General features: G+C 37.0%; 1 protein-coding gene across 2 annotated transcripts in view; it reads left to right on the top strand.

The window, feature by feature from the left end:
* The first annotated feature begins 570 nt into the window (after positions 1 to 570).
* LOC136036115 (cullin-2-like) overlaps positions 571 to 7,619 on the top strand; it is a 76,188-nt gene continuing 69,139 nt past the window's right edge. Inside the window, exon 1 of one of the 2 annotated variants that reach the window (XM_065718129.1) lies at positions 571 to 630. The gene's annotated coding sequence lies outside the window, so the exon portion shown is untranslated. Of the gene's footprint in view, positions 631 to 6,861; positions 6,943 to 7,619 lie in introns of those variants that run through there. The other variant, XM_065718130.1, reaches the window with a different exon arrangement.

Genomic DNA, 7,619 nt, shown 5'->3' with positions numbered 1-7,619 from the left:
TTGAGCTTGCAGAACAAAATTTCGATTTACATCTATAGTCCAACATTGGCATCAACTACTTAGGGACACCCATTCCTCCTTGAAGTTTAAAATATACCTTAGGGGGATATTTTTGTTATGAATAATACCTTTTATGGTATTTTTGTTGAAAAAAACAAAAATTTTACTGCTTTAATGACTGCAATTTAAAATTTTCGCGCTACTTTAGCCATAAATACCTAATTACTGTTTTTACTGAAGAACGACGGACAGCCTTACAAATGTCCACCGTGCAGTGAGAAAGAAAATTAAGCACTTGAACCTTTAACGTTGTCAGTTCAACTACTTCACTGAACGGTGATCAAAAACACAACTGAAGCATTCTTTGTCTTTCGAGATTTTTACTCCCTTGGGTCTATTTTCTTGCCACTGCCATAGAAATATTTCTCTTTTATTAGTAAAATAAAGTAAACATAACTAATGCCACATCTCACGAAGCGACGCAAGTGGAAGATTTTTAACCTACCGCTCATCTATTCTTGCATATTTTTAATTGGAAAATTGACGGAATCTACCGCAACGCTGTTTAATACAACCACCGATTTGCTGAAGAAATAAACTAAAACTGAAATTCAGCAGAATCTTCTAAAGGTGAGCTAGTAAATAACTTGGAATACACTTAAACTTGAAGAAAAAGAAATAAGTTTGTTTGGCAAAATGGGGCGAACTGTGTTCAGGAAAAATTGCTGAAGGAAATTGAAGAAAGGAGAAGAAGAAGACAAAAAAGAGTGGAAGATTCAAGTTAATTAAAAATCAAGCGAATTGAGCAGCTTATTTGGTGTTAATTTTAAATGTTCATAAAGATATTGAAAGAAACAGAAGAAAGTAATTTAAGAATTACACAGGAATATAAAAGTCATAATAAAGTTCTCTAGTCTATTGGAATTGGTAGCCTATAAGAACATGGTTGAATAAAACATTTTGTGGTTAAACTGCAATTATTCAACTTGGGATTAGTGATACAAGTTCAAAATAATCAATTTAAGTGCTGTTAAAACGCTGCTTGGCAACAATTCAAGTTGTAGAAAATAGTAATACCTGAAGATTTTGATGGTTGAAAAAAAAAATAACAAATTAATGTGAAGGTGAAAAAGTGTTTATTGAATTTTGGTAAATGCAAAACAGTGAAGGGACTGTATGGTTGATATTCAGACCACCTTTTAGGCTCTTTTATCTCCTTGAGATCTTGTGCCATATGAAATATTGCTTACTTGTATGTATGTGTTGTATATAGTGCCCTTATTTGCTTGTATTTTTGCCTCTCTTTTTACTTTATTGAGGTCTGTTTAATCGTATTTGTGCATTCACTTTTTTTTTTTTTTTTTTTTTTTTTTTTTTTTTTTTTTTTTTTTTTTTTTTTTTTTTTTTTTTTTTTTTTTCTGCAAAGTAAGCTTGTCACGTGAAAGAAGTAATGGTTCCTGGTAGTCCTGGGAAGGGTGGAGGTTGTGGGGGAGTTAGAGGTGGACCCACTGTACCAAATTTGTTGGCTAAAGGTCATGATATGACAAAAATTACTGACACTAATGACAAGGGTATGCTAGTCCCTCTATCAAAGACTTCTGCTGGATATCTAGGGCGTAGATTGGCTGTAGCTCTAGGAAATGATTATGGGAAAATACTCCCACGAATAGGTCCTAGAGGCTCTCTTGAAGTTGTTCCAAAAAATCTAGACATTGCTAATAAGATCTTAGGCATAAGGGATCTCACATTGAATAATATAGTGATCAAATTTGAAATGAAGCCAGAAAATATGCTATACTCAAGCAGAAAAGGAGTACTATACGTTCCCAGGGACTTAGCTACTCCTGAAGAACTCTGTAAGGAGATTCAGCAAGTAGAACAGGTTACAAAGGCAACTGTACTAAACCCTCATCCCACATCTAGAGATGGTAAACCATACACTAGCTACACTATACATGTTGACTTCTCTCAAGAAATGGATTTTCCTACAATAATTCCTATATGGAGTGCCCTCACTGTGGTGAAACAGTTCATACCAAAACCGTTGAGATGTTTCAAGTGCCAGAAATTTGGCCATAACTCTCTAAACTGTTGGGGTAAAGATACTTGTGGTATTTGTGGAGATAATCACCCCATGACAGCTTGCCCTGAGTTAAACAAAAACAGAAATGAACAAAAAGTAAGATGTGCAAACTGTAATGGACAGCACACTGCCCTCAGTAAAGAGTGCCAGGATTACAAGTTTAGAGCTGCAATTCTGAAAACGTCAGTCACAAAAGGTATATCATTCAAAGATGCAGTTCAAGCTTTCACTGACACCAAAGGGAAGACTCTGCACACACCACCACCAGCATTAAACTTTGAACATTTTCCAGTCCTTGTTCACCCTTCAATCCCACCAGAAGCAAAAATACAGGAACCAATTAACAAGGAAGTTGTCTTACTGAGAGAAAAAATAGACCAACTAACCACAGTAGTGTCATCATTGTGCTCACTGATTGCTTCCAGTGTAAAGTTAAGCAAAAGCTCGAAGTCAGAGGTACAGAAGATCCTGTCTTCACTGAAGAAATCTGAATCCTTTGTTTCTGGAAATGAAACAGACTCAGAGGATGGTATGGATGAAGATAACTTTGTTCCAAAGAAAATTTTGTCCTCTCCAGAGAAAAAGACATTAAATAAGCGTGTTCATAAACAAAAAATCAAAGAATGACTACAAGGGTAATCCAACTAAACATTAGGGGAATGGGAAAATCAAAGGTAGTAGAATTGAAAAACCTTCTAGTGAGGAGTAAGCCAGATATTGTACTAATTCAGGAAACTTTATTGAATGAACAGAAAACTTCCCCAAATTTTAAAGGCTATAGCATGGCTAGATGGGATAGGAAGACAGGACCAGGGGGAGGACTTATGACTTTAGTTAAGGATAATATCCCGTTTAAAATAGTAGATGTTTTTACCCCAGGAAAAAATGAAATTGGGATTATATCTGTCAAAGAGGATGGAACGGATAACTGGATATCCGTTATCAACTATTATAACAGGACTGCAACTGACTTTGATTTTAAACAGTTCAAAGATGCTTTTCAGAAATGTAAAGAGAGGAAAATAATTGCTGGTGACTTCAACCTTCATAACCCAATGTGGGACTCAACATCTTCTCCAAATAATAATTCTAATTTACTGGCAGATTTTATTACTGATCCTCAAAATATGGTTTGTCTTATCACTCCAATAGATCTAGGTACTAGGCTAAACCCCTTAAATGGGAAGACTTCTACTATAGATTTAACAATTGCTTCTTTAGACCTTTCAGTTGACTTTGAGGTTATTATACCGTCACCCTTTGACTCTGATCATTTCCCAGTAATGTCAGTGCTTAATTTTTCTGCTTATAGACTTCAGTTAATGAAGTCGGTGAGTTGGAAGTTCCGCAGGGAGTCCTGGCCTGAATGGCAGAGAGAGGTAGACTCGGATCTGACGGATGTTGAACTACCTACCTCTGTTGAGGAGCTTAATGAGAAGTTAACTCAAGTTATGGTGAATGCTAGTGAAAGGGTATTTGGGTATGTAAAACTTAAAAGAAAATCTAGAAACTCCACACCAGGGTGGAATGCTGCATGCCAAAAAGCTTATAAGGATCGAAACACGGCAAGAAACAAGTTTAGAAGAAATCCTACAGTTACAAACAAAATTGAAATGAATGCAAAACAAGCCATCTTTAGGAAAATTGTTCCCCAAGAAATCAAGAATGGATGGAAGACTCTAATTGAGACAAAGTTTACGAAGACTACATCAATCAAAGAGTTGTGGAGGAGCTGGAAAGTCTACACTGGACAAAGGTCTTCCCCAATATCTGGCATCATGATACACAACGGAACCACTGCCGCCACAACACCCGAGAAAATAAAACTTCTGAAAGAGTATCTAATTGCAAACATTCCTCCACAACTTTCTACTCAAAACCGACCCACTATGCAACCTACACAGGTCTTCCCTAAGAATGATATTGAACTTGTAGAACAGGATATTGATACGATTATTAAAAAATTAAAACCAGGGGCTATGGGCCCAGACAGGATTCACAATGAGATGCTGTCCAACATGTCCCCCCTGCTTAAGGCTTCTGTCTTAACTTTGTTTAATAGGTCCATCAAGGAAGGTTATGTCCCATCGCTTTGGAAAAAAGCTGCAATAATACCAATCCTGAAACCCCAAAAGGACCCTACATCCCCAAAATCATATCGCCCAATTGCCTTGACTTCATGCCTCTGCAAGCTAATGGAGAGACTGATAAAAAAGAAAGTTCTACCAGAAATTGAGAAAGTAGTTCAGCCAGAACAACTAGGCTTTCTGCCCCAACGCAGTACAATAGACTGTCTTGTGAGGCTTGAAAATCAAATAAAACAGGGATTCCGCCTAGGAAAAGAAACTCTAGCTGTTTTCCTTGATATGACTTCAGCATTTGACAGAGTGAATATCCCTACTCTAATGGCAAAACTAAAGAAGCTAAATATTAGCCCTCAAATCGTGGAATGGATTGGTAATTTCTTGACTGAGAGGAAAATAGAAATAACTTTAGAAAATCATTCGTCTGGCTTTTTTAGTGCTCCAAATAATGTGGGTCTCCCCCAAGGAGGGGTACTAAGTCCTTTATTGTTTTTAGTATATTGTCACGATATAAACTTAGATACGATACTGGGTTGTAAACTATATTTATATGCTGATGACATTGCAGTAGCTGCCTCCTCTCGAGATAGGGGATGCCTTAAGGCTTCAGTCCAAAAAGCCCTGTATTACTTAGAAAATTGGACAATGGAAAACTACATGTCATTTTCAACAGAGAAGTCAGTAAGTGTTCTTTTCTCAAGGAAAAATCGAACAAATGCTCAACCCCCCATTGTGTCTTTAGCAGGAGTGGACATCCAACATGCAGAGAAATTTTGCTATCTAGGAGTCTTACTGGATTCAAAGTTGCTATGGACTAACCACATCGACTATCTTGTTGGTAACCTGAGAAGTAGGGCAAACTTTGTCAATGCAATCTGCCTCTCTAAAAGAGGAGCCCCATATTCTTGTGTTTCAAAACTAATTGGAGCAACAATCACCAGCAAACTAGACTATGGTAGCATGTTCTATAGGGAAGCAACTAAGCACAACCTCCAGAAACTTGATTCAGCTTTTAATCAAGTTCTCCGACGAGCTCTAGGCTGCTTAAAAACCACCCCCACCCCAGCCCTCTACTGTGAGCTTGGCGTCACATCACTTCAGAGGAGAAGAAATAATCTTCAAGCCCGTTACTTTCTAAAAAAAATGGGATCAACAAATCATATTGTTTATAAAGAATGCATTGCTACATGGAATCAAGATCTCCAGTTTAGACCAAGGTTTTCCCCTACAGTCTATAAATATTCTTGTCTGATGAGTAATGCTGGCCTTCCAGGCCTAGTTCCAACCCCAAATATAGATGACCTTTCCTCACGCTTCAACGGAATAGGTAATGTAATTAATTTAGCTCTAGATAATAGAATTAATGATTCAGGAACAATAATTTTAAAATTAGAGTGGTATAGGCTGACTCTGCAATGGACTGACTTTACTCACATATATACTGACGGATCTAAGTCGGAAATGGGTGTAGGCTGCGCTTTTGTAGTCCCGTCAACTGGTACTTCTTGCGGATTTAAGCTACCTGACAAGCTTACTGTTTTTTCTGCAGAAATGATTGCTATTTATCAAGCACTTCTTTATATTAAGTCAAACGGTATAGTTGGTAGCTTTTTGATTTGTTCTGATTCTCTATCTGTATTAAATTACTTAGCTATGAAACGAAATGATGCCAAAGAAACTGCTGCACAAATTGAAAAAATAGTTGATGACCTTCTAATACATGGTTATGATCTACAACTTACATGGGTCCCAGCACATGCAGGTATTCCTGGGAACGAGTCAGCTGACAAAATGGCAAAATGGGCTTGCAGAAATGGTGAATTGTTGGATGTAAACTTGTCCCTGAGTGAATATATTCAGGGTTATGAGGCCAAATCCGCAATTGATGAGAAAGCTGATTTCACAAGAAAGTCCACTAATACAATCTTGGATCTATATGATTTTAAGCCTCCTCCATTGGACCTAATTCACAGTGAGAGGAAAATTGCCACAACAATATTTCGAATCAGATCTGGCCATGCTAAAGTGAATTCTGTTCTCTTTAAATGGAATTTGGTTGACTCCCCAAATTGCATTGTATGTAATGTATATGAAGATGTCCGCCATGTTATAATGTCGTGTAAAAAGTATTATATCCAGCGTGAAATATTAAAAAGAAAAGTTCTAAAGCTCTTTGGTGCCTTTACTTTCCGTGCGGTGGTGGGTCATTCATCCGCCCCTCCGTGGGCTCGTAGGGTGTCTGTTTCTGCACTGGGTTGTTTTATTAGAACTTCAAGTTTATTCGATGTGCTTTAACAGTCTTGGGTCATGTTGTATCAAGTCAAATGTTTATTAATGTATTCAATATATTGTATAAGTTTAATGTGTTTCCCACGAAATTTAATGTAAATTGTAATTTACGGCTGTAAATACTATAGAATTAATTAGGGTGGTCTGACGTAGGTGGCTATACTAGTGGAAAAAATGGTTTGCCACCAATAAAGAATCTGCAAATAACGATTCTAAGTGATTCACTAATCTGAAAGTAGTCATCGTTTCTTAAAAATTCTCCATACACATTGTCTGGACAAGATTGATACGTACGTGACGGAGCTGATTCATGCTCCAAAAACGTTGGAATCAACAACAACAACAACATCTTCTAAAGGTATAAAACAAGAATTGTAAACAATCATCCTTGGATCTCTTGACAATCAATTAAACGAAAGAAAAGATTAATTAATAAAGCGTTTTGCTATTTTTTTTCTGTTTATTGGTTCAAAGGTTAATATTAAGGTATTTAAGCCACTTTTCATTGTGACTGGTAGTGTGGAACTTCTTTTTTCTGGTATCTCTGTAGTCCTTGGAAAGACACTGTAAATGTCTGACCCCCCTGATTCAGTAGGAACAGTTTCATCTGCTGTTTTTACAGGTAAGGACAATGTCATCAGAGTCTGGTTAACAAAAACGGGACATCCTGGTCCCCTTAATCCCTCATTGTGGGTGAGTAATTATGAAGGGAATAATCCTGTTAAGAAGGCAAGTTAAAGACTGTCAAAAGCACTCAATATTGGTAGGGTTGATTAATAGTGCCAACTGTATAAGATCAAGCAGTGCTAAACAAGGTTCTGGAGATAGGTAAGTTAGTTTTGGCTGCTGATGAAATGTTAAATTTTTGTGTGAAAAGAATTTTGGTAAAATTCTATTTGATTGACTTTTGGCTATCTCAGAAAGAGGATAGGTTAGGAAAATGAAACTTTGAGGAATGGGTCTAAAGGCTAAAGTATATCCTGGGAAGGTATTTTGAAGTACCCACCTCCACTCCTTCTCCCTCTAGAGGGCCCTCAAATTTGCCTACATGACAGGTTTTTTCACAAATTTTCACCTAGTGAAATTTTGACAAAACTATGTTTTATCTTAATTTTCAGTTACCAGTTGCCTTTTCTCTGCCTTTAGTTCAGAAAATGCAATTC

The sequence above is a fragment of the Artemia franciscana genome, chromosome 15, assembly GCF_032884065.1.
Source record: "Artemia franciscana chromosome 15, ASM3288406v1, whole genome shotgun sequence".
NCBI classification, from domain to species: domain Eukaryota; kingdom Metazoa; phylum Arthropoda; class Branchiopoda; order Anostraca; family Artemiidae; genus Artemia; species Artemia franciscana.
This window is presented reverse-complemented; position numbering and strand designations above follow the sequence as displayed.